This window comes from Poeciliopsis prolifica, unplaced genomic scaffold (assembly GCF_027474105.1).
Source record: "Poeciliopsis prolifica strain line A6 unplaced genomic scaffold, Auburn_PproV2 SCAFFOLD140, whole genome shotgun sequence".
Classification (NCBI taxonomy): domain Eukaryota; kingdom Metazoa; phylum Chordata; class Actinopteri; order Cyprinodontiformes; family Poeciliidae; genus Poeciliopsis; species Poeciliopsis prolifica.
This window is the reverse complement of record NW_026562515.1, coordinates 14621-42485: the sequence shown is the minus strand read 5'-3', so window position 1 is coordinate 42485 and position 27865 is coordinate 14621. Positions and strand designations below refer to the sequence as shown.

At 39.2% G+C, this 27865-nt stretch overlaps 2 pseudogenes; one reads left to right on the top strand and one right to left on the bottom strand.

The window, feature by feature from the left end:
• Positions 1-12730: 12730 nt before the first annotated feature.
• LOC129355658 (up-regulator of cell proliferation-like) lies at positions 12731-18899 on the bottom strand (annotated as a pseudogene).
• Positions 18900-20163: 1264 nt separating this feature from the next.
• LOC129355659 (GTPase IMAP family member 4-like) lies at positions 20164-23711 on the top strand (annotated as a pseudogene).
• Positions 23712-27865: the final 4154 nt, after the last annotated feature.

Genomic DNA, 27865 nt, shown 5'->3' with positions numbered 1-27865 from the left:
AACTACAGACCCAAAGGGATTGAGAGGCTTTGGAAAACTGTTATGTTCCTTTTGCTGAGACAATGAGGAAAAAAAGAGAAGAGAAAATGACAAGAAAAAAAAGAAAAGGAAAGATTGAAGAAAATGTAAATAGGTACTTCCAAAATACACTAAGACACAGACAGAGACACAGCTATAAATGTTGGTGGTTAGTGAGTCTCAGGAAGCTTTTCTCATGTTTATGCAATTCAATTATTGAGTTGCATTAACAATTACATTTTTGCTTCTGTTTTTTTTCTTCTGCAGTTCCATGTTAAAGTTTGATGCAGCTCTGCTTTCTGAATGGATCATCTTCATCTCCACTGCAAGTATAGAAAACCAGGCAGATATTCATTTTTATCGATTACGGTGTGAGATTGTTATCAATGGGATTCTGGTGACTGATTCCACATCAACAAACAATCCACTGAACTTGTGGACAGATTTTTCTCATTCATTAAGGTCATTTATTAACGTCATCCTCACCTCATATTGCTACAGACCAAGAGAGAATGAAGCTCATTTTATTGTTCAATGTTGAATCATTTTTACAGCTGTCACTTTCTCACCAAGCTTTAAGTCACTTTCTCATTCCATCCATGTGCAGATTGAACATTTTGACTCAGATTTGCTTTGGTTTCTGGTCCAACATGTTGTTAGTGAGGGTGGAATGATAGACATTAATTCTGTGGACTGCTGTGAATTATACATAAGATCAGATGCTGTCATGAGTACATGTGATTGGTTAATTGATCTGTGTTCTTCATGAACACAAGCAGAACTATAGAAACCATAATTCCAGCAGGAGATCAGCACCAGCACCTCCTGATACCACCAGGTACCAGGCTGTTAGAAAATGGATGGATGGTTTACTGTAGTAAAATACTTTATAGAAATACAAGAGAAAGAAATATTAAAGACTTGAGATTAACCAAACTGATAAACATTGAAATATATAGAAGAGTTTATCAAAGGTAATGATATTTCTATCACTGTAGAAGTTACTGTATTTAACTGTTAAGGTCCATATTTTTCTCTGAGTCATTTCTTTCCTTCTTCTGCCACCTGATTAAATAGTTTACATTCAAATTAATCTCCTTTGCTGCTGGTCTGTTGATATGAAGCTTCAGGGTTACGGTCTCTGACCTCTAGGGGCTGTTTACTGATTTTGTGTTGCACCCAGTGCCAGAATTTATCATTAATTGTCTTGAGGAGGGAATGAAACTCTTCCTTAAGGATTCATGGACTCATGATTAAAGAGTTGTTGTTGTTGATCCAACATAGCCAGAGATCAGGTTGGGCTGTTAGTGTGCAGCTTATTATTGGTCTTTAATGTACAACAGACACATTGTTTTAACTAAAGTAGCAAGATAATATCAGACTGATGAAACTGTTATTTGGCACCTGATTTAAATACAAGATCATTTTTAAATAGACAGCAAATATTATTATGAAGTTCTTTTTTATTAATTCTGATAACATTTTAACAAAGAGGTCTGTAGATCCACAATATATTTTATCAAGCATGTTTCTTTATTTGTAGAATATAATTTATTTTAACAAACAATTAGTAGCTTTTTATTTGTTTACACAAGAATAGAGAATCAGCTGCTATGACATTTAGTTGGAAATAAAAACATTTAATATAATTAGCACAACAACACATCAAGTCAACACAGAACTAAAGATCTGACAAAAAGCAAGTCATGTAAAAACTTTGAATTGAGTAGAACTGAATGTTTCTGTTACATTTGATGATAAATGCTGAGGATGAAAACCTAAATACATTTGAATAAAGTCTGAGATAAACTCAAGATAAAACCCAGAACTAGATGTTTGTAAACCCTAAATCCTTATGAATGTGACTAAATGAAACAAAGGAAAAGAATAAATGACATTTTAATGCAAACAAAACACTATGTCTGAAAATGACACTGAACATGCCAATCAAACAAATTAAATATAAGAACATTTATTTAATAACATTCCTTCACCCATACAGCAAAAATAACCACAACAAAATAACTTGACATCAATCTTAATTCAGTTAAGTTTATTGTTCTAGCACTAATTCATAGCAAATGTAATCTCAACCAAATCCATTTAATATACAGAAATACATAATCAGTTCAACCACATCAGATTTAAAATTAAATAAATTCTAATTTTACCAATCAGCTGCGTTCAGATAAATCACTGAACGGTTTAGCACCACAATACATCAAATATCTGCTGTTGTTGTATCAACCTTCCAGACCTCTCAGGTTCTGGTTCTGGTCTGCTTTGCATCCCCAGAACCAAAACCAAGAGAGGAGAAGCAGCTTTCAGCATCTATGCACCAAAAATTTGGAACGAACTTCCAGAAAACTGTAAAACAGCGGAAACCCTGACTTCCTTTAAATCTCAACTAAAACACACCTGTTTAGAACTGTTTTTGAAATGTAATAATCGTGCGGTAAAAACTAACAATAATGTAGAAGGTCGCACAGGGTTAACTGGGTAGGTTTGATGCTGTCATGACGCGTGTTCCAATAACTTTCAGTGGTTCCTTTGTTGTTGTTATCATCAATTTATTCCATATATCAGCTTAAATACTTCAGACTTTGTATAAAAGATGCCGACATTTCTGTTTCATTTTGTAATCTCAGTTTAGAGAGTATCCTAGGAAGTGACGTAAGCTTGAGTTTTGGGCTGCGCTACCGCTCATGAGAGCAATTTCAATACTTCCGGGTCAGTTTTTGCTGCATTCCTAGCATGTGAGACCGCGTTCCTGGTGTAGTCCCGAGAAGTGATACTCCGAGTATTAAGTTGATGACAGAAAGTAAGTTATTGCATCTAGCGCTTTGTTTGTTTATTCTAGATTCAGTTTGTTATAGTGTGAACTATTGGAGGGCGGGTTTGTGATGGAGCTCTCCGAGCACTGGGAACTCAGTTAGGTCTGTTCAGCCTTAAATACCATTATTTATAACTGACGTTCGGCTGCATGTTATTGCTTTCTGTTAAGTTATAGCGGTAAATGTAGAAATAAAGGGCATGTGTCGCCAGCTGCCGCCATTGTGCAGGAATTTCATCTGGCCACATGATGGCGCCAAAGTGCCACTTATGTTGAACTAAGCCTAAGCGCTGGCTGTTCATGTTTCCACTGAGATTGTGCCTAATGCTATAATATTTACGCGAATTGAGTTATTTATGTACCTTGTGGATTTACATGCACATGTGGATGGTTGATTTATTTGTATTAGATATATTTTGTTTAAGTTTGTATTAGTCAAACCTTGGTTGTTGTAATATTTTAGTCTAATGAGAATTTAATTGTTATTACAGACTGCTGGCAACACTGAGTATTACGTCCAATAAACCAGTTCACGCCGAAAGAAATCACCGGTCTCATGTCCTCCTTCCTGTATCCTGACCGATACACCATCCTGTTATCTGAAAACACCTACGAACCTAGTCCTAATTAACAATGTGGTCCTTCGAGCCGGAGCAGATATCAGGATGGAGCCAGATGGAGCGACATTCCCTTCGAAGTTGAGTACACACATCACTCCATGACACTTTGGGAAACCCCACAGTCCCCCCCAAGACATGTGCAGCACCAACCTCAGTATAGCAGGGTGCCACATCTCTATGGTGATAGTGATGTAACCTGCTCTCCTACTTCTCCCCAGCTGGAGAGAAGCGAACAAGGAAGAAACTTTAGAGATCACAAACTTGTATTTCTTCCCTACAACCAGCTGGAGTCCTACATCCAACCCCCTCGTACGGGATTCAGAGATTTGCAAGTGGAAAGAGAGAATCTACTTCAATCCCAGGAGGGCCTGAGAGAACTTAATGAAGCAAAGAGTGATATCAAAGCACTAATTGAAGCAGCTCACTCACTGAGGAAGGAGATGGCTCAGCTGACTGCCTCAAAGTATACCGGTAATCGGCCCCCCATGAGTAGCTCAGAAATGGTGTACAACCCCACCACAAATACAAGGTCGACTGAAGACGGAGATGAGGAGTGGCCTGATCCACCTCCGTGGCCTGAACCTGTGGAGGATCTGCACACAGGATTCTCCAAACTAAAGGTTGAAGAACAGAATTCGGATTATGGCTCACAGTACTACCCCCCGCCTAATCCAGCACATTTGCCCCATAAATCCTTCCTGCCGACACGCATCCCTCAGGCTCAGGATCATAGGAAAAACTCGTTCCATGCTCCTTCGTATCATTACGAGCCATCTTCCAAGTGGACCCCAAGTAATGCACGACTGCTGCAACCGAAGCCCGCTCCGGTCAACCTCCCTAATCCAGTAACGGGCAGCGTGCGAGATGCCGAACTGGCATAATTCAGCTCCACCTCTTTCATCCGAGTTAGTATATAGGGGGCCCAAACCAACCATCCCAAAGTTCATTCATTCAGATCCTTCTGAGTTTACCAGGCTCCGAATGGCCCTAGAGAACCTACTCCCTCCAAATGCAACTGAGCTATTTAAATATCAAATACTTGTGGACCATCTTAAGTTTGATGAAGCTCGGCTAATAGCTGACGCTTACCTGAACTCACCAAAGCCTTACACTGATACTATGGCTGCTCTCCATGATAAATTTGGACAACCTCATCAGCTTGCCTTAAGGAAAATAGCAAGTGTCCTAGATGGTCCAGAAATAAGGAGAGGTGATATAGTAGCCTTCCAAAGGTTTTCTCTCCAGGTGCAATCACTAGTTGGACTGTTGCAAACATTAGGACTTGAGGGAGAAGTGGAACTGAATTGTGGCTCTCACATTGCCCGTCTGATAAGCAAGCTCCCTCCAGAACAACGAGCTGACTTTCGTCGACATCAGTTCAAACAGCCTCGCACCACCTACACCCTGTATGACTTATCCGAATGGCTTCGTCATGAGTCATGGTGTCAAGGGTTCGACAGCCAAGCTGGTGGGAAGAGTAGCCGAGATCAGACCTGCAGAAAGGCGGAGGCCCATCCCTTCAAACAGACTGTAACAGTCCTACATAATGTAAAAGGACCCTCAGAACACACTTCTCTGCCTCTAAGGGAGAGTCAAGCTCAAGGAAAGACTAAGAGCAAAGCCTATTGTGGCTACTGTGAGAGCACTGAACATTATTTCAGTCAATGTGATGGTGTGGCTAAGCTCTCCAAAGACGAAATAAAGAACTGGATTCAAGCCAATAAACGGTGCTGGCATTGTGCCCGAAAGCATCTAGCTGCTCAGTGCACACTGAAGAAACCATGCAGCCTTTGCCAAGAAAAACACCTGCTAGCTCTTCATGAGGTAAATGTCAGAACTGAAAGAAATGGCACGGGTGTTCCTGCTAAGGAAGAAAGTTGCCTTAACAATTCAGCATCGGGTTCTGTCTATTTAGATAGACATGGAGTCGGCCATCGTGTCCTGCTCAAGATTGTTCCTGTGGTCCTAAGTCATGGGCAACGCACTCTAGAGACCTTTGCAATCCTGGATGATGGTTCGGAGCGAACCATGTTGCTCCCAGCTGCTGCAAAAACCCTTGGTCTGGCGGGCATCCCCGAGGATCTTCCACTACGTACCGTCCGCTACGACATTCAGATGCTACATGGACTTAATGTATCTTTCAGTGTCTCTGCAGCTACCAATCCTGGGATGCAACACAAGATTGAGGGAGCATTCACAGCTGACAGTCTCAACCTAGCTCATCACACATACCCTGTCGATCAGCTACAGAGGAAGTATAAGCACCTGCAAGGGATCCCAGTGCCAGCGCTGAAGCGAGCTGAACCCCTGCTCCTTATTGGTTCAGATCAGCCACATCTGATAACCCCCATAGAACCTGTTCGACTCGGCCCGCCTGGCAGTCCAGCAGCTGTCCATACTCAGCTGGGGTGGACGCTTCAGGGGCCAAGTCTTTTGATGGGGCGGCCAACCCAGCCTGCCCTATGCTTATACACATCCACCCAATCGGATGAGTTATTTAAGCACGTAGAGCGGCTCTGGCAGATGGATGCCGTACCATACACATCTGAAAAGGAAGTGACCCGGTCAAAGCAGGATCTTCAAGCCGTGGCTCTGCTTGAGGCGAAAACGGTTCGTATAATGGTGGATGGTGTGTTGAGGTATGCCACACCACTTCTCCGCCATGCCCAGATGCCACAACTGAATGCACCAAAGGAATCTGTCATGGCCATGCTTCGAAACACAGAGAGACGCCTTTTAAAGGATCCCCATCAGGCTGATGCCTTCAGAACAGAAATGCAGAAGCTGATTCATTCTGGAGCTGTAAAAGTAGTAACGTCAAACACCTCATCGAAGGAGAGCTGGTACATACCCCATCATCTTGTCAGTCATAATGGGAAGAATTGCCTGGTTTTCAACTGCTCTCATAAATACCTTGGACTATCCCTGAATCAGTTTCTGCTGCCTGGCCCCACGCTTGGAGCCCCTTTTCTGGGAGTCCTAATTAGGTTCCGTGAATATCCTATAGCTGTGAGTGGCGATATCAAGGGGATGTACTTGGGAGGAGATGTACTAAGTACTTCTCCTCCCAGAGGATCGCCCCTTGTTGAAGTTCCTTTGGCGGGATTTGAAAGTGGATGAACCTCCTAAAATCTTTGAGTGGCAGGTCCTGCCCTTTGGTACAACCTCAAGCCCCTGCTGTGCAACATTCGCTTTACAGCGTCATGTAACAGAACATACCCAGCCTGATGACAACCTAAGATTCTCCATTGAGAAGTGTTTCTACGTAGACAACTGTCTACAGAGTGTTGGTTCATCTAAAGAAGTCAAAATCCTTGTAGACCGACTGAGAGAACTGCTGAAATCAGCCGGCTTTGAGCTACGTCAGTGGGCTTGCAACGACCCCAGTGTCGTGAGTCACCTGCCTCCCGAAGCCAGATCGCAAAGTCTGGATCTGTGGCTGGCGGAAGACAAATCTAACCCTTCAGAGGTAACACTTGGGCTCAGTTGGGACTGAAATTCAGATTCCTTGGGCTACAAGCACAGACCTGTGATCTATGAAAGGCCAACTCCTCGAAACATCTACAGAGTTTTAGCCTCGCAATATGACCCCTTAGGCTATTTGTTACCTTTCACTAGTCGGGCCAAGCTCCTCCTTAGGCAGTTGTGGGATAAGAAACATGGTTGGAATGACGTCAACCTGCCATCCACACTCCTTCAAGCTTGGAATGACTGGGAGGCGGAGCTTAAGTTTATGCCTCAGCTTGCCTTTCCGCGTGCCTACGCTCCTACCCAAGCCAACTTACAAGAGGATGTCCGTGAAGTGCACATCTTCGCAGATGCATCTGAGAAAGCATATGGAGCTGTAGCCTATATGAGGACTGAAGAGGGCGGTCAGGTTCATCTCACATTCATCCTAGCTCGTTCCCGTGTAGCTCCAAAATGGGCCCTTTCTATCCCTCGCCTAGAGCTCTGTGGAGCTTTGGTGGCAGCACAGTTGGGCAGTATCCTGAAGAAAGAACTCACCTCGGTTATCAGAAGAACAGTTCTGTGGTCAGACTCAACAACTGTCCTCCACTGGTTGAACTCGCAGTCCTGTCGCTATAAGATCTTTGTAGGAGCCAGGATAGCTGAGATTCAGGAGTTGACAGAGAACTGTACTTGGCGCTATGTAGACTCCGAAAGTAATCCAGCAGATGACCTGACAAGGGGGAAGGCTCTGGCAGAACTCAGAGTGCCAAACAGATGGTCAGATGGACCCCCTTTTCTTCTCTGCAGCCCAGGCACATGGCCAGAAAAGCTGACCTCTGAGACCTTTACCGAGGAATTAGAGCTCCGGAAGACTGTTTTCTGTGGAACAGTGAACACCCCCGCACCCACCTGTCAGGACAAAATGAAGTACAAGACATGGCAGGAGCTCTTGGACGCTACTGTTAAGGAGCTTCAAGGGCAAACGCTCTCAGCTTCTCCACCTCGTGCTGAGGAATATCAGGCTGCAGAACAGGCCATCCTTAGGCGGGCGCAACAAGAGTCGTTTCCTGAGGAATGTCGTTTGCTTGCTGAAGCAAAATCTGTTCCAACCAGAAGTCGCTTACTCACCTTGGCACCTGAACTGGATACGTCAGCAGGCCTTATCAGAGTAGGAGGTCGATTACGACGTTTGGGAGGTCTGGATGGGTCAACACTGCATCCTATTGTCTTGGACCCTACTCACCCCGTCACACGTCTTCTCATCCAGAAATATGACGCTGATCTCCATCATCCAGGCCCTGAATGGGTCTTTGCAGAGCTACGGAGATCTTACTGGATACTGCGCGGAAGAGAAGCGATACGCAAATACCAGCGCACCTGTTCTGAGTGCCAGCGTTGGAGGGCTCAACCCTCAATTCCAAGGATGGCTGACCTACCTGCTGCTCGGCTTAGGTTATACAAACCAGCCTTTTACTTTACTGGTGTGGATTGCTTCGGGCCCATGATTGTGGAAATAGGAAGACGGCAGGAGAAACGCTGGGGTATTATTTTCAAGTGTCTGACGACGAGGGCAGTACACTTGGATCTCCTAAGTAGTCTGGATGCTGATGCCTTCCTAATGGCCTTGAGACGATTTGTCAACAGAAGAGGGAAGCCTGCAGAGCTATGGTCTGACTGTGGGACCAATTTTAAAGGAGGAGATTGGGAACTCAGAGAAGCCTTTGCCAAAATGTCCGAGATGCTGCAGGGGCAGCTAGCCTCACAGAAGATTAGGTTTCATTTTAATCCCCCAGCAGCCCCACATTTTGGCGGATTGTGGGAGCGAGAGGTTCGCTCAGTGAAGGCAGCTCTCTGAACCTGTGTGGGTTCCCAACCTCTTCAGGAGGAGGTACTTCTTACAGTTCTTCTGGAGGTAGAATTGATACTGAACTCGAAGCCTTTGGGCTATGTATCAACTGAAGTGGCAGACGTGGACCCTCTGACTCCAAATAGTCTCCTTATGGGGCGGCCTGATGGAGCTCTTCCCCAGGTGGTCTATCCAGAGATGGAAAACCTCAGTCGCAGACGTTGGCGGCACTTGCAGATTCTTGCTGATCACTTCTGGGCAAGGTTCATCAGAGAATACCTTCCTGGCTTACAGACAAGACACAAATGGCAATCAAATCCTCCTGAGCTTTTGCAGAATGCAATCGTGATGATTGTGGATCCCCAACTGCCCCGAGCCTTTTGGCCGATAGGTCATGTGATCAAAATTCATCGTAGTAAAGATGGACTTATCAGATCAGCAGATGTGGAAGTTAGTGGACGTGTCTACACTAGGCCAGTTGCTCGGTTGGTCGTTTTACCAGCCATGCCTGCTGAAGGAAAGGAAACTGAGAAGAGCAGCCAGTCATTCTCCAAACAAAAGTAATATGCCCTTTGTGAATTAGCAAATGTGTAATCACATTTGGGGGCGGCTGTATAAAAGATGCCGACATTTCTGTTTTATTTTGTAATCTCAGTTTAGAGAGTATCCTAGGAAGTGACGTAAGCTTGAGTTTTGGGCCGCGCTACCGCTCATGAGAGCAATTTGTATACTTCCGGGCAGTTGCTGCATACCTAGCATGCAAGACCGCGTTCCTGGTGTAGTCCCGAGAAGTGATACTCCGAGTGTTAAGTTGATGACAGAAAGTAAGTTATCGCATCTAGCGCTTTGTTTGTTTATTCTAGATTCAGTTTGTTATAGTGTGAACTATTGGAGGGCGGGTTTGTGATGGAGCTCTCCGAGCACTGGGAACTCAGTTAGGTCTGTTCAGCCTTAAATACCATTATTTATAACTGACGTTCGGCTGCATGTTATTGCTTTCTGTTAAGTTATAGCGGTAAATGTAGAAATAAAGGGCATGTGTCGCCAGCTGCCGCCATTGTGCAGGAATTTCATCTGGCCACGTGATGGCGCCAAAGTGCCACTTATGTTAAACTAAGCCTAAGCGCTGGCTGTTCATGTTTCCACTGAGATTGTGCATAATGCTGTAATATTTACGCGAATTGAGTTGTTTATGTACTTTGTGGATTTACATGCACATGTGGATGGTTGATTTATTTGTATTAGATATATTTTGTTTAAGTTTGTATTAGTCAAACCTTGGTTGTTGTAATATTTTAGTCTAATGAGAATTTAATTGTTATTACAGACTGCTGGCAACACTGAGTATTACGTCCAATAAACCAGTTCACGCCGAAAGAAATCACCGGTCTCATGTCCTCCTTCCTGTATCCTGACCGATACACCATCCTGTTATCTGAAAACACCTACGACCATAGTCTTAATTAACAGACTTTAAAACGGACACATGCTGACCAGGCTAAACCATAATGATGCTAACAATATACAATATTTAACATTGTCAACAGAAATTATGACCCTCCACCTGGCGCACCCGTTTCCTTCTACATAGTGAACCAGCGTGTCAATACGGCTCTCATTCATACTAAGTGACAGTCACGCCCATTTACGACACACCCACCACTAACTGTCACAGCTGTGCCACAGGAAATGCTCATTTAGATCATTTGGCTCTTACATCTAATATGTAACAATGTATTGTCTATGTTGCATGACTTTGTGTTCTTGTGTTTATGATGTAAAGCACTTTGAAATGCCTTGCTGAAATGTGCTATACAAATAAAATTTGATTGATTGATTGATGATAATGGAGAATTGATCGCATTGAGTTGTTAACAATGAACAATAAATTTGTACTGAAACTCTCCAATTATCCATCTAATGTGGTAGCAAACATGCAATCTTTCAACAAGAGTGTAAATATTTTCAAACATGTTGCTACAAAAGTTAATAAAATTATAGAATGACAAAATGCTAAAATTATAAATGATCAATGAAGAAAATAAGGAGCTGCAATAAATTAAGGTGAAGCTGTTTATATTGGCTTTTGTTAAAGAGGTGAGTCCAACGTGTGAATTTGGCCTTTCAAAAAAAGGTCAAAAAATCTATACATGCAAGAACCAATTGTGTTCTTACAACTAAACATGAATTATTCATGTTTAGTTGAATGAACATGAATGTTGATTTCATTCTTCAAGTTGACAACAACTTGAAGAATGATTTCATTGGGTTTAAAACATTCAACTTGATGTAGAATGATTTGTTGAGGCTTTTTACTGCCTGTTCTTTTGTGATTTTCTTCCAAGCAAAAGGAATGTCAGCAGGCTCTGAATCGTATACTTGAGCAAATTCCTTGTTGTATTTGTTCATCACATATTTCCAATAATCTGACGCCTCATAGCTCACATCTGGACAAATTTTCCAGTCTGGGTAAATTGTCGCATATTTTTTGTAAGGATGCCATTCATTCTTTGTGGCACTGCAGCGAAAACATTTGTCACTGATAACAAGAGAAGAGCAGATGTCAGTCGAGAGTTTTCTAGACTCTTTATCCCTGCACTGACCTAATCCATTTGGTCGATGCAAAGAAGCAAAGTGTTCAGTGTGTTTTTCTCCACCTGCATCACAAGGTATTTCGCAGAATGGACACTGTTTGCCACAACCAATCACTCTGTTAAAAAGCTCATTCTCTGGTTTCATGTGGAGACGTGAGAGTTGTGTTTCAAACGTTATCTTTTCAAACTCTCCTCTAAGAGTTTCTTTCATTTCCTCCACACACATGTTGAGCCAGTGAGCAAACTGTTCCTGATCAGATTTGTTCAGAACCGTGAAGGCATCAAGAGCATCCTGGGAAATTACCAGTTTATCACCGAGTTCTTTGCAGATCTTGACAACAAATGTCTTCAGACTGTCAGTCTTTTCTGTTTTTGCCTTTTTAATGGCAGCATTTATGTGGTTGATGCAAAACTTAAGATGTTTGTCCTCCAACTCACAAATTGTAGACTCAGAGGAGAAATACTCCTTAATTCTATTAGATATCCACCATTTTACATGATCCTCATATGAGCAAATGTAGCCCAGAAAGCTTACAAAGTCACTTTTAGAAATCAGATCCAGTAAAATGTAATACTGGAAGGACATTCGTGTGCTGAACTCCTCTTTTGTCATCATTTTATCAACAATATCAGGACCAAGAGAACGACAGATGAAGTTTTCAACAGCAGGTTTCAGACACTGATTAGTGAATTCTTCAGCTTTTTTCTGGCATTGATCTCGTTTGTGGAAAACATCTTTGAAATCTGTGCAAAACCTTTCTTTGTTTTTCTGCAGACATTTATAAGGATCATTTTCTTGGATAAAATCTTCATGCATTTTCTGAAACTTTCTGGCTGCAGATCCACAAATGTGTTGTTTCAGAGGTACTTCAAACTCAATGTCTGTGTCAACATCAGCTTTGTTCAGCCTCTCATCAATGAAGTGAAGAATCTCCTGGATGTAGGTATCATGATAGTTAGTTTTTCTCTTGATTTTATCACAAATACAATCATTGCAAACAGAGATGATTCTGTCAGCAATTATTTGTCTTTCCTTTATTAGATCCGTCTGGGTAAAAAGTCCTTTAAAAAAAGTTTTGATGTTTTCCTTCACTCCTTTAGGTTTGTATGTAAAAGGCTCTAGTCCACATTCTTTGAGGTTTTTTTCACTCAGTAGTTCACATGCATGGCTTCCTTTGTGTGAAAGATTTGTTCGTAACTGATGGGAAACACTGGTGTAGATATTTATTGTCTGTTGTTTAGAAAAAGTCAAACTGTTCAGTGTTTTAGTCCACATCTTATTAAAACTTTCATCAAGCTCTCTGTCAGTCATTTGAACTTTTTTCTTACGACATTCATCAATTAAATCACAAACTGCTTTCTCAATTCTTTCTCTGTAAGTGGCCTTGATTTTCTCAAGTTCTTTCGATCCCTTCTTAATATCAGCAGCTGCTGTGATCTGATTGAACATTGATCTTTCAGTTTTCTCGTCGAAGACTCTTGATGCTGTTGGAGAAATCCTCTCTGTATCCTTCAACCAGATAAACATGACCTTCTGGCTGCTCAAAGTATTTCTTCAGGTTTCAAGGATCTTTGTCTCCCACTTGATCAGCTCTGTGATTGCTTCACTTTTCAACTCAATGATGAATTCATTCATGTCAGATATTGCATATGTTCCAGTAAATGAACCAAAATTGGAAATTCTAGTTTCTGCTTTGGTAACCCATTTGTACATTTCCTTTTTGAACTCCCACTCCCATTGGTTGTACTCTGTGCAGAGCCTCATGTAAGCATCAGCCACCAGGCTGTTTCTGAAGCTGAAGATGAAGTTTTCATGTTTTACTGCGTTCCACAGGCTGGTTATCCACTCTCTGAACTCCAAGATGTCATTAGAAGTTGAGCCACACTTTCCCAGCTGTTGGATGATGTTTTTCTTGAGTTCATAGACAGTCTCACTGTATCCTGCATTGACTGGAGCCATTGGTGGGTTTCCATTCCAGAGTCCAGGAATGTAGCAGTTCCCAGTGTCTGGATTATACTCCATCACATCAGTGAAGCTCTTGTATTCATTTTTCTTCTCCATTCTAGCTGCTGCCTGGGTCATCTCATCCAGCTGTTCTAACAGCAGCTTCCTGTCTCTCAGGTTCTTCTCATGGGCTGAAACATCAGAAACGTTCTGGTGAACAAAACTGACATTGAGGCTTTTTGCCACCGACCTCCTTCATCCTGAGGAAAGCATGCACCACTATCTGCAGGATGTCCTTCATCTCTGTTAAATTCTCCATGGCAACATTGATAATGGTGATGTCACTCAGCCCAACAACAAGTGTTGCCAGTTCATTGTCGTGCTCATAGCTGTTGTCCAGCTGTGCTAGCTCTGGTGACTTTAAGCCTTCAGTGTCGATGATTATCATGAAGTCACAGTTGAGAACTTTCTTGAAGTCTTCATTGACTTTGATGAGCAGCATGAAGGCACCTCTAGTGATCGACCACTGCTGACTGCAAACTGGACTCCAACATGGTGTTAAGGAGAGTGGACTTCCCTGTGCTCTGAACTCCAAGAACTGTGACGACCCGTATCTTGTTGTTTGGAGACACCAAGTCATTGAGCTGAGAGAGAACATCACTCACCCATCTGAGAGGAATGTTGGAAGCATCTCCATCTACAAGCTCAATAGGAAATCCATCCAGCAACAACTGAGCACAGAGTTTGGGCAGATGTTGCAGTTGTTGATGTGATAGATCTTTTTCTGGAAGAGAAAGAGAAGCTTCATAGATCTGACCCATTTCACGGAAGAAGTGCTCAACTCCCAGTGAGCTGCTGGAAAGTTGTTGATCAATTTTTTTTATCTCTTCTTTGTTCTTAGAATCTTTGCATTTTTCCTTGTAAAGCTCCCTGAGGACAGAAAGTTTGATTCGAGACAAGTTATCAAGGTTTATTTGCATCCATTTCAGAAAGTAACACCTTTCTCTTTGTTGGCTGGATATTGCAGTAATGAAGCAGGTCATTGCTTTGGACATTGTAGAATTATTTTGCTTTTTCCTCAGTTTTTTTCTCTCATGCTGAAGTTTACATTTGTAATTTTCAATGTTTTCTGAACCAACTTTTCGAAGACGAAATTCTTCCTTTTCCAAACAAGTCAATTCCTTCCATATTTGACCCTGTAACAGAAGTTGATCTTCTTTGTATTTCATTATGTCTTTAATCTCTGCAGTGATTTCATCAGCTTTCTTCTTTCCATCCTGACACTCTGGAGAATCTTCATCAACTAAAATTCCCAGTTCATGTGCAACATCAGCCATCTGCACTACAGACATATTTTTCTCTGGTTTAATTACAAACACTGACTCTTCCTCAATAGTTTAACAAAATCTGCATCATTTGTTTGTTTTGTCTTTATTAGAATGTTTTTGTTCGTCAAAGCCAGACTTGTTGCCAATTTTTGAACAGAATCAACTCTGAAGTTCTTGCTCTGTTTGTTTCCTACTAAAAAAATCTTTGCTTTGTGGTTTTTGTTCATCAGCAGTTTGCAGTCAGAGTCCAGCTGGTCAAAGAAAACAAAAACTGCAGCAGATGTCTGACACAAAAAGGAGAATTGAGTTTCAAATGAAGCAATGTCTCCACGAAGGTTAGCTATAGCAACTGGTTCACTGAAGATGTCCATGTTTTTGTTTCCACAGGGAAGGTACCAGGTCAGTTCAGTCAGTCCATTGGATATTCTTCTCTCAATGTCTCCACACTCCATGTTGTGGTGAACAAACGTGTCATCTGGGTTGTTTAAAAGTTTATTGAGGATCTCTGATTTGGACAGAGAGCACTCACCCAGTCTCACAAATGAGATCATTGGAAGTTCAGAAAGAACTATTCTTTCTTCCATGAAGCCTTTTGATTCTGCAAGATCTGAAGGTCTGTACTTCTTAACAATGTCTCTCATGGCCCACAGCATGAGGGTGCACTGCTGTGTATCACAGTTAGGAAGCAGCAGAGGAACAGAGAACTGACACATGGACATTTTTAGAGCCAATTCTTGCTGAACAAACCCATCAGAACACAGAAAGATATCAGTGATTATATCAAGAGGATTTAGAAAGTCATCCTCATTTGAACTGGTAAGAACATCATAAAAATTTAATTCATCAGGTTCTAATTCATCGTCTTGGTTAGACATTGAAACTGATTTTATCTTTCTAGCTGTTACATTCACCATCATCAGTTTCTTTAAACAATACCATGGAAGATCTGATTTCCACTCTGGAGGCTCATCATTGATGGTCTTGTCATTGATCTCCAGTATCTTCCCCAGTGACAGTTTCTCTTTGTAGAACTGGTCCAATCCCAGTTCCTCCAAAAGCCTCTCCAGGTTGGACTCTGGTTATAAAATGAAAGTCTGTTATCTTATTTTAGTCAAAAACAATAAATCTGAATTCATTTCCATGACTTTAAAATTAAAATGTTAATACTTGCTAAGTTTTAACAGTAAGTCCAAAACCACAGATATATTAAATAGAGGGAATGCAACAGAGGTCAAGCAAAAGTATTTGTAGGTTCCTAATTAATGAAGTCATAAGCTTGACGCTGTCCGTCTTTCCCCTTCATCTTATTCAACGACAGAAAAAACCAAAATGAAAAAACAGACTGAATCCTCTTGATACATTAAACTGTTTAGTTTAGAAATAAAAACAGTACAAAATGTTACATTCCACACTAAAAGTCAAAAACTGTGTGGCTCCACTCTAGCAGCCCAACTCCCCGTCTTTAGCCACACCCCAAATTTTCAACTGCAATTGGATATGCAAATCCACAAGATGTCCCCAGAAACTGAATTTAGGCTTCTACAGTATTCAAATCCCTTCAATTTTTTTAATACATTTTGCCAAGAACAAAAATAAAATTCTATATCTCTAGGATTTTATGTGACAAACCAACACAGATTAGCTCACAGTTTTGTAAACTAATTTGAACAAAGTATTAAATAATATTGAAAATTATACTATTAACAAAACAATTGTAAGTTTTTCTGCCATAACTTTGGTCAAAGGTCCTTCTTTTTGAGCATTTTGCTTCACCCAGCATTAGCTGCTTACCCACCATAACTTCAGGTACTAAAAAATCTGTCCATTTTATCTCTAGCATAGACCTGGTGAATTTGGCTACATAAAAGATTAGACAAGACAGTAATTCATGTTTGCAGATCATCTAAATTTAAATTGACTGAGCTGTTTTGCAAAGAAGAAAAAAAAACATCCATCTCAAGAAATGTCTTGCTGGATGAGACACACAGCAAAGGATAGTTCTACGAAGTGATGGACTGGGGAGGAGGCTGTTATAGCCACAACAGAAATGAGGAGAATAACACATTTATGTAAACCTGTTTTATTTATTGTCAGTAAATGCACTTCTTAGTTTTAATTAGAACATGTATTTTACTGACCTTCATCGTTTGTACCAGCTTGTTGATCGTCAGTATCAGTTTCAACACATGTTGGATCAGGGTCCAACATGTGTTGGATAAGATCCTTTGGTTCATCATCAGTGCTGGGTACCTTAACATAAATCACAAAATATTTAATTTTATTGTCATAAAATGGATTGATGGTTAAGTTATTTTCTATATATTTCAGATGTTTACAATGTTCCTGTACCTTCATTGTGGTAGAGGAATCTTCAACCTCACCCATTTGATCATAGTTTCTGTCTCTCTCTGAAAGAAAATTAGAAAAAGGTTTTGACTTTAATTTGCATCTGGAAACTCGACTCACCTACAGACCAGCATTACGCTCTGAGAGACAGTTAAAAAAAAAAAAGTTTACAAACTGTTTGCAAAGCAAAAATGTATTATTTGTTTAGAGATAAAATGAAAGAGCAACAACAAATCTTCCAAGACCATTTACAGATCATCAGTTAGTTTAGCTGCCCTTCTTCAATTAATCTGAGATTACATTCGAAACATAAAGTATATTAATTTCTGTGGAAAATCACTCAGAAGTGTTTCACTTTGTACTCTACTGGCCAAAATGATAAAAACATTTTCAACATGTCTAATATGAATGGATGTGTATATTCTGCCTCTCTGGTTCCTTCACTGATTGATTGCAGTTGTTGTCCGACTTAAAGGTTTCAATACACATTTAAATGTGTTGAAACTAAAGGTGTTTCAATAAAAGAGAACCTGCAACATGTTCTACCCTTCGCTTTGTACATAAGATAAAAAAAGAAGAGGGTTGATGAGTGAACCTTGGGGAACGCCCTGGGACAGACGGGCTATGGAGGAGGCAGTAATGAGTAATTAAAGTGTTCCTGCATGTATTATAGGAATTCAGCTTTTCAGTGAAGGCCTCAGGGGCTTGGTAGACACCATGAGTTTCTTTTCATTTTCAACAACCACTTTCAGCTTCTTTTATGGTTGAGCAGCACCATGACCTTGAGTCAGACTTTTATGTTGTACAATTTTCCTTTTTGTGTTTGAGATGTTAAAGTAAATATTACATTGGGGGGTGCAGCCAGCAACAGCTTGTTTGCATTAAAGTGACAGTAACCCAACAGCTAATACAGATGAAGATAAAATGGGAAGCCAACAGGCAGAACTGCGCAGGTAAAATCTTGTGACCTTAGAGTGAGTTCATAATAATGTAATAAATGTTATTTAGCCCAATGATCAATCCAAACTTTATTGAAATAAAATAGGTTCCCTTTAATACCATCCTTCAGCCTCCAATTAATGTAAAGTTTGGATTTACTTCAGTCACCTTTTCAGGAACCAGATAATCATCTCCTCCAGACTTTTGAAATTCTATCAACAATTTTTTTTCAAATGGCTTTTTCTATGAAGCTGCATATTTTTTTTAAACTATTTCACGCATTTAGAATGAGGGAGTAAATATGTATATATGTTATCTCATAGTGAGGAAATTCAGGTGGAACAGCAGCATCAAGGCATGTAAGTTCACACAAAAATAAAAACATTATGAGAAACTGTGTGTATTAAAAAACTGAAGATCTGACTGAAATTTGTACTGACCTGTTCCAATGCGTCCTGTCTTTGTCAACAGTTCTCTGACTTGGTCCTCTCCTCCATATTTATTGTTGAAAAGATGGATTCTCCATGAAAAACGGTCAACAATTTTGGGAAGTGGACTGTTGGTATAACCTAAAATAAATTGCTCTAGTGATGTATTTAACCTATCTCCTCCTGTGAAAAGCAGAAAACAATTTTCCATCCTCCGAGGCCCGAGGACTTTCTCTACAGCCTCTACAGCCTTTTCATCCTCTTGAGTGAAACAACCAACTTTGATCACCAGCAGGTAAAGAGAGGGAGTGGAGTCTGGCAAAAGATTCAGAAGAACTTTTGCAATCTGCTCCTGTGATGTTAATATGTCTCCAGTGTCTATCACTAAAATTTGTCTCCCAAACAGAGTTACAGGTTCCACACAAATATATTTGGTCACTGACTGAAAGTCTGTTTCAGCCTTAAACACTTCCCTTCCTAGAATGTGTTTGCTGAAGAACTTTTCCCAACTCCAGTTTTTCCCAGAAGAACAATGTTAAGATGCTGATCCATGACAGAACAGCGATCTGTTGAGAAAATGCAAAACACTTTAGTTTCTGCTTGTTGTCTTTGGAGTTTACAGAACAATTTAAATGTAATGATATTGCAAAGCTCAATGAAAAAATAAAGATGTCAGTTTTTATGCACAATGTTAAGTGACTCAAGGTAGAAAAAAAAAATTTCAAATAAAATTGATTAACTATAAACACATTATTATATGATAAAAAAAATTATATGATATGATAAAAAATTTCTCACTAAGGGGTCTGAGTTACAAGATTAATTTCATCTGTTATTGCTGGGAAATATATATATATATATATATATATATATATATATATATATATATATATATATATATATATATATATATATATATATATATACATATATATATACATATATATATATATATATATATATATATATATATATATATATATACATATATATACATATATATATATATACATATATATATATATATATATATATATATATATATATATATATATATATATATATATATATATAATTTATTTATTTATTTATTATTTATTTATTACTTAGAGCTTTATTACTTACTGATTTCCACCAAACGATTAAGGCTCAAGATGTCTCCTGTCTGGATCTGAGCTGAACACACTCCATCTCTCAGCTTTCGTTTTCTCCTCCGTCTTTTAACTTGACATAAAAATAAACACATGTAAATGTTGAGAATAAAAATCTCTCAGGTAGATTTCATCCGTTCTGTTGCGTCCTGCAAACGGTCCACTTACCTCTCTTCATAGGATGAGACGAACTGAAATCACTGAAACAGAATGTCTCGACAACAACTCTGACCAAGATGGCGTCACATTTTTCACAACTTTTGTCTATAAAAGTTGTTGTCAGGCAACGTCACCTGACGTCTTTCAAAGTAAAATTCCTCGTTCAACTTTTTATTGATTCAGTTTGTTACTGTCTAAAGTAATTAAGACTGATTGAAAATGATAATAAAACTAAATAAAATGTTTTCACTTCTATTTAACCTACAAAATAAATGTTTGTTAATACATTTATTTGGAGGTAATTAAAGTAAAATAAATAGAGATAGAGGTGAAAGATATTTAGTTACAAATTTATAGTTTGTAAATGTTATATGATTAGCTGAGTTTATACAATTTACTTGGAGAGAAAAATAGTTCTTTATTGACCTACTTGCTTTATTTTATTTTGACGGTGTATCACCGGAAATGGCCAAAACCTCGATCAAGTGTCGCTGATTCTGAGCAGTAAATGACTGAAATAAAACTTCACAGTGTGCTGTTGGGATGACGGACAGCAGAGAGAAAGGTGAGTTTGAGAATCTTTTACGTGTTTTTATTGTTGTGATTGGTTTAGAATAACTTCTGAATAGTTCATAAGACGCGTTCAGATTATGGAATAACTTTAAAAAGGATTTAATCGTCTTTTGGTTCCTGAGTCTAAGTTCTGTTGTCATTCCTGATAAATGTGTCCGTTTGAGCCGTATGTGAGACGGAGTTCGGTTACAGTACAAAACAGGCATTGAAATTTATAAATATCCCCTTGCAGGGAGGAGTGACCTTGGTGTGTTGCCTATTGGGAATTTGAAAATATTATCTATTATTATTAAATAAATTGCACTACCGTTTCTGTCTCCAGGCCCCGCAAAGGGACTTGTCCGCAGAATGAGCAAAGAAGAACCTCCATCAGGTTTGGTCTCACATTTTATATTATTATTTTCTTAGTTGCTGTGAATGAATTTTGTCTTTATTGAAGGATATTCAGCACAATGACAAAACTAAACTAAATACTGGTATTGAAAATTATAACTAAGGAATTAGATAAAATAATGTAAAATGTGTTAAACGCATGGGATAAATTTTAAAAAAACTTACATTAATGTGGAAGAATTAAATTTTGGTATGTAGGTATCAAGGTTAACAGTGAATCATATATTTCTGAAATCATCAAGGTGAGAACTCACAATGTCGGGGAAAAAAAACTAAACTACAGCACCATTTTGTTGAAGTCGTTTGGTCAAATGGTGCCCATCTCCAGCTGTCATTGTGAGTGATGTAGGATGATGAACTAAATCACCAGGCAAGACGGAGACACCAGCAATTTAGTCTCTTGAAACGTACTTGGAAATCGCCTTCCCTGTTCATTGAACTATGTTGAAATATTTCTTAAATTCCAATATCATACATATTTATTTGTGCACAAAACACTAATGCATCCGATTTAATATTGTTTACATGCTGTTCCAAATTATCATGTACTTTATCGATTCTAAAGAGGGAATCTGTTGCCATCGCAGACACAAAATACATTCTTTGAAAATCCTGAGTTATGTAAATTACATTTTCAATAACACAAAAGTAAAAAGTCGGCGAGAGCAGATAACTTGGAGCTTTAGTTTTATTTGAGGGATTAATTTCTTTATGTTATTGAAAGAATAAATCGTGCAAGAAAGGCTCTGGTTTCCAGGGATGACTTTCATGTTTGCTGCTGACCATATCAGTCCCTCAACCAAGCAACAAGGCTGACAGATTGGGAGAAAAATGTTGTTGACACTTTCATGCTAATATTTGCTTACCTGTAGCTTTGCAATACAATTCTCAAGGTAAGAAAAAAATCCTTTTTAGTTATTCTTTTCTCAATTATATGACCTCCATTATGTCGTTACATTCAGCTACATAAACACTTAAGAAATTATTAATGTCGCTGGCAGATTTCAGTTTGAGAATATTTTCAACCAAGAATAGGAAATGAGACGAATTTTCTGTTGACCTATGATAGAGTAGCAACTTGTCCAGGTTGTACTCCACCTGTCCTCAAATGGCAATAGGAGAAAAGTACAACTCAAGAAAGATTCAGTAAATCCAGGCTTTGTTTGATGACTTCATTTTTGTCATAAAACATTAGTGAACAAAAAGAACGTCATGAAGACCAAACAATAAGGCAGGCAGATTGGGAGAAAGATAATGGAAAGATTAAAGCACACCTCAAGATTTATCATTTCAAGTCGTCAACCTAAACTGACAGGATGGAGAGAAGCAGCCAAGAGACTCACCTTAACTGTAGAGGATCTGTAGAGATGGTCAAAAGAAGAAATGTTTGCAGTTTGTTCAAAGTCATAGAGAAGAAAAGGCAAACATGTGGAAGAAGGTGTTCTGGAGGCATAATATAAAATTTAACTTTTTTGACTATATTGAAAACTACTAAGGGGAAAACTACCATACATGTGTTGAGGGAAAAAAAATCTATGTCTCATAAAGATTTGGGACTGAGATGGATGTTCATATTCAGCTAGAAAGCTAAAAATTTGGTTAAAATTATTGTCACAATCCAGACCTAAATTTAAATGAGAATTGATGAAGTTCTACAAAGTATGGAGGAAGAGATGAATAGAAATATATTTATATACTTTTCATTCTTTGTTGGTTCAGTTTCAGATGCTCCAGACTTCAGACTAGTTCTTGTTGGAAAAACTGGTGCAGGAAAGAGCTCCAGTGGTAACACCATATTAGGAAGAGAAGCCTTCAGAGCACCAACCAACCACTCCTCAGGTAACAATGAAATATAGAACCTGGACAATAGTTTAATTGCATGTCATTCACTTCCATATTTGTTAATTTTGCCTATAAATTTGTATTTTCCATCTGCAGAGACTGCTGAATGCTCCAAACAACGAGAAATGGTCTCCAGCAGGATGGTTTCTGTTGTCGACACTCCTGGTCTCTTTGACACCAATCAGTCTGAGGAAATAGTGAAGAGAGAAATCTCAAAATGCATCAACATGACGGCACCAGGCCCACATGCCATTCTACTGGTTATCAGATTTGGACGTTTCACAGCAGAGGAAAGAGAGGCTGTGATGAAGGTGGAGGAAATCTTTGGAGAGGAGGCCTGGAAGTACACCCTGATCCTCTTTACCCATGGAGATGAGGTTCAGTCAGACTTTGATCAGAAGTTAAAGAATGCTGGACCTGAATTGAAAGAAATATTAAAGAAAGCTGGAAACATACCATTTGTTCAACAACCTCCAAGTTAGTGATCGTCGACAAGTTCTGACTCTGCTGCAGAAGATCCAGAAGATGGTAGATGACAATGGAGGACAGTTCTACTCAAATGACACCTATGAAGATGTTGGATGACAGAGAATTACAAATCAAACAGTACTATGAGAACAAACTGGAGGAGAAAATAACAGCTGTTAAGGCAGAGTATGAGAAACTGCTGAGAGAAGCTGAAGAGGAACATGACCAAGTGGTGAAACAGTTGGAGCTCGAGTTGGAGGAATTGAAACGATATTACAAAGTCTTAGAGAGTGGAGTCCGTCAGTTTGTAGAGCACATGACCAAAGATGATGACTGTGACAAACTGTGCAAGCAGTATCAGGAAACACTGAAACTGAACTGAAGGACACAAGGCACACTTTTTGAGAATCTTGTTTGGACACATTTATTTTGTTTATTGATTCAGTTCTCTAACAGTTGTTGAGGCGCTTACCAAGGTCAAATACACACATACGCTTCTACACACATTACACTCTCATACTTTCACACAAAGGCCTTGGTATTTGCAAACAGATACAGAAACTGAATCATCTCCTCACTCCCATCTCCAAGGAAGTAGAGTTTTAGGTGACGCAGGACATTGGATGACCACTGGGCGTGTTCTTAGGTCATAAGCAACAAATCTTCCCGTTTTTATTATTATTCTGTTTAGACTCGTGGCCCCTGGTTTTCACTTCTAGTCTGTGATGGTAAGCGTCTCTTTTTTAGCGCTAAAAAAGAATAAAAAAGTAAAGTCTGATTGCTTTGTGTTGGCTGATTTGCTGCTCGTGCGCTTGCACGTTTTTGGTCTATCGGTTTAGAATACATCATGTTTTTCACAACAATTGGTAGCAGAGGATAGTTTCGTGTTGAGACACGAGCAGAGATTGGACTGGCCGTTTGGGCGTAAACTATTTGTTAGAATAGAGACATACATGAAAGGCATTTGTGCTATAGTCAGACTTAGAGCCTATGCCATAATGGTAGGAGAACAACAACCCCTGATTGACAGCATCTCCTCACGAGTAAAGCGCAGCGCATTTGATTTTACCACATATTCACCCACTTATATTGACAGCATCGCTGTTCCTGCCCGGTAAGTTCCAGACCAATACAAACTAGTGGACCAAGTTGCTGCAGGTTTTGAGAGTATTTTCCTATGGATGACACCCAACAAAAATGTCAACAGAATAAATTATATTCATTATAATGTGCTGAGGTTAACTAATTTAACTAGAGAAGCAATTGAAGGTTTGTCAGAACAGTTAGCCCCCACCTATTGATGGCTCTTCAAAACAGGATAGCACTGGACATGTTACTAGCAGAAAAAGGGGGGTTCTTGATATTTTTGGAGATCTCTGTTGTGTCTTTGTGCTAAATCACACATCGCCTGATGGAACGAGGTGCAGGAGCAGTCTGGGGAATCCAACCCTTGGAGCAGTGGACAACATCATCTTTGCTCTCCTGATCACCTATGGTTGCTGCTGTGTTCCTTGTCTGAGGTCCTTGGCTGTGTGGTCCATTACTTCAACTATAGAGAATATTGTTTTAACATTTATATACCCATAACTCATTTTCAACATCTTATTACGGTCACACTTTATTAATATTCACATATTATTTGAAAACTGCACTCATTTATAGTGTATTAACCCTCACGTTTTCTTCTAACAATTAAACGTCCTTTATCTTATTTTGTTGAATGTTATTGTTTAGCCCGTAAGAGGGACATTGTGACAACTCATTATTCAACCAATATTGTCAAAAGCTCTAGTGATTTTGTTTATTTTCCACAAAAATAATTTCATCTCTGAGTGGGGGAAAAAAAGTCTGTCCTCTTCCTGGAAGGTGGAAAGCATGATTGGAAAGCTTTTTATTTTCCTTTTTTAATCATTTTGTCCTTGGCTACTAATTGGCCTTCATTGGTAGATGTAAAGAATAAAAACACAGAGACTCATTAATGTTTTATTTTCTTGAAGGTTATAGAAGAAAAATCCTGATTTATTAGATCAACATATTGTCCACAGCCATTAATAAAGTTGAAATAATGAAAATGCAAATACCTTGTCTGCTATTGCATCACAAATTCAGAATGATAAATGAATGTTTTCAGTCACTTTCCCGTGTCATAATGGTTAAACATCAACATTGCAGTATAATGGGTTACCAATGGTGGTGCTTCTTCCATCTACTTGTACACTGATTCTTCTTGCTTATTATGGTGATTCTATGATGTTCCAGACAAATTTTATGTTTTGTTTTCAAATAGTGGGCCCGTGTCCCTACAGGAAAGGAGAGGTGTAAAGGGGGTCGTGAGAAGCAGGACTTTATAAATTCATATTCATGCTGAACTGATGAAGAACAAGCTTCCGGTCACTAGGTGGCAGCAGTGTTCAAGGCAGTAGAAATAGCTGCACAGCACAACAGCTGAGGATGCAAAGCCAAATGTTTTGAAAGGAGAAGTTTGACAAAAAGGCAGCAGAGGACAGTAAATCAAGTATGACTGAGGTTATTGGTCAGGATAAGATTTAATTATTTTCTCCAAACTCAAGAATAAAGTCATAAGGGGACCACTCTCCTCCAGACAGCTTCCTCATGGCTCCTCCTGGTGGAAAAAAACGCTCCCTGTAAGTCCAAAAACTCCAGCATCCTTTCACTGTTAATACAAAATGTTATGATGCACTTTGCATCTCGTCTGACAAGCTGAAATATAAACTTGATGTGTGAGCGTAGCCTCTTGGGCTGAAAGAAAAGCAAGATCTACCCCAAAAACCCTGTTTTGATTTTGAACTTATTTGCAACATTGACGATATGTAACTTGAATGAAAGCTTGTTTTCTATTTTTATTCCACATTATTTATATGTCTCAGCATCAACTGGCATCCAGTCATTCTTTAAATGAAAGGAAAAACTTATGGACATTTTTCTTGCTACCAAACAGCTGGACTTTCAACTTATCATAAACAAAAAGACCTATTATATTATTTACTGAAAAAAACAATTTTAACTACAGCTAATGCCGAGAACAGGTCTGCATTTGTTTTCTTTTTCTTTTTATTTTTTATTTTATTTTTCCCAGATTCAATTCAGTTTATTAATATAGAACTGAAGGACAACAAATATCCTAACAAGGCAAAACATAATCCCAAAGTAACCCACTTCATAGAGAAACTTGAAATCATAAACATGTCTTCTTAGTATTTCATTTGGTCAAATGTTATACAGAACAATAAAAAGCATTACCTATAAATTATTTTTGATTGAAAAAAAGAGATATAGGAAAAAAGACTTTAAGTGTTTTATTCTATCTTCAGTCAAAGAGATGAGCCCCAAATTTAAATTAGGTTTGCTTTCAAAAAAGGGGAAATAATAACTGAAATAATTGTGTTCTTATAACTAAGCATTACTTATATTTCACTTGATGTGAAATGACTCCTTGAAGCTTTTCTTTGCCTGTTCTTTTGTGATTTTCTTCCAATAATCAGAAATGTCAGCAGGTCCTGAATCACATTCTTTGCAAATTCCTTGTTGTATTTGGCCATCACATATTTCCAATAATCTGATGCCTTCAGATTCATGTCTGGACGAATTTCCCAATCTGAGAATATTTCTTTATTTTCTTTTTAAGGATGGAATTCATCATTTATGGCTCTACTGCAAAAACTAGAATCTCTGATAACAAGAGAAGAGCAGAAGTCTGTTGAGTTTATTTGAGTGTAAAGAAACTAACAGACCTAAACCTTCTGGTTGATGCAGGGAGGCAAAATGTACAGAATGGACACTGTTGGCCACATCCAATCACTCTGGTGAAAATCTCATTCTCTGGTTTCATACGGAGGACTGAGAGTTTTGTGTCAAAACTTGTGGATCTAAACTTGACTCTGAGAGCTTCTGTCATTTCCTCAAGAGACACAGTGAGAAACTGAGCAAACAGTTCCTGGTCAGCATCGTTCAGAATCAAGAAGGCATCAAGAGCATCTTGGGAAATCACCAGTTTATCACCCAGTTCTTTTCAGATATTTGCAACAAATGACCCGAAAGTGGAAGTTTTTGTTGTTTTTGCTTTTTAATGGCAGCATCTATGTGATCGATGCAGAACTCAAGATGTTGGTCCTCAAACTCAAGAACTCCAGAATTAGAGGAAAGTCTCTCCCTAATTCTATCAGATATTCATAATTTTACATATTCTTTACATGAGCAAGACTGCCTTCTGTCTGTCCAGGGTGACCCCAGGGTGACCCCGCCTCTCACCCAAAACGTTCACTGTAGATCAGCACCAGGACCTCCTGACACCACCGGGTACCAGGCTGTTAGAAAATGGATGGATGATTTACTCTAGTAAAATACTTTATAGAAATACAAGAGAAAGAAATATTAAAGACTTGAGATTAACCAAACTGATAAACATTGAAATAGAGCTTATCAAAGGTAAACTCTATTTACCTTTATCACTTGTCCATCACTTCAGAAGTTACTGTGTTTCAGTGTTAAGATCCGTATTTTCTTCTGAGTCATTTTTTTCCATCCTCTGCCACCTGATTAAATAATTCACATTCAAATTAATTTTCTTTGCTGCTGGTTTATTTGAAACTTCAGGCAGTCTCTGACCTCTAGGGGCGCTCTATCTTTATGAGAGCACTCTCACTCTGTGTATGTTTCAGTTCTTCCTGGCTGCAACAGGTGAAATGTATGAAAGCTCCTTGATCTGCAATGATCTTGTTTGTCTGCTGACTGTTTGTGGGGATTTCTGCAGCTTCATTGGAAAGAATTAAGGCTCATAACTAAAGTAATGTGTTTCTATTCACAGTGGAAGCTGCCATTTTTATTCTACGTTTTCTCCTGTTTTGTGATCAGACAGGGAGTTCAGGTGTTGAACCTTTTTCAGTTCTCCTATAGAAAGTGTTTTATAGTTAA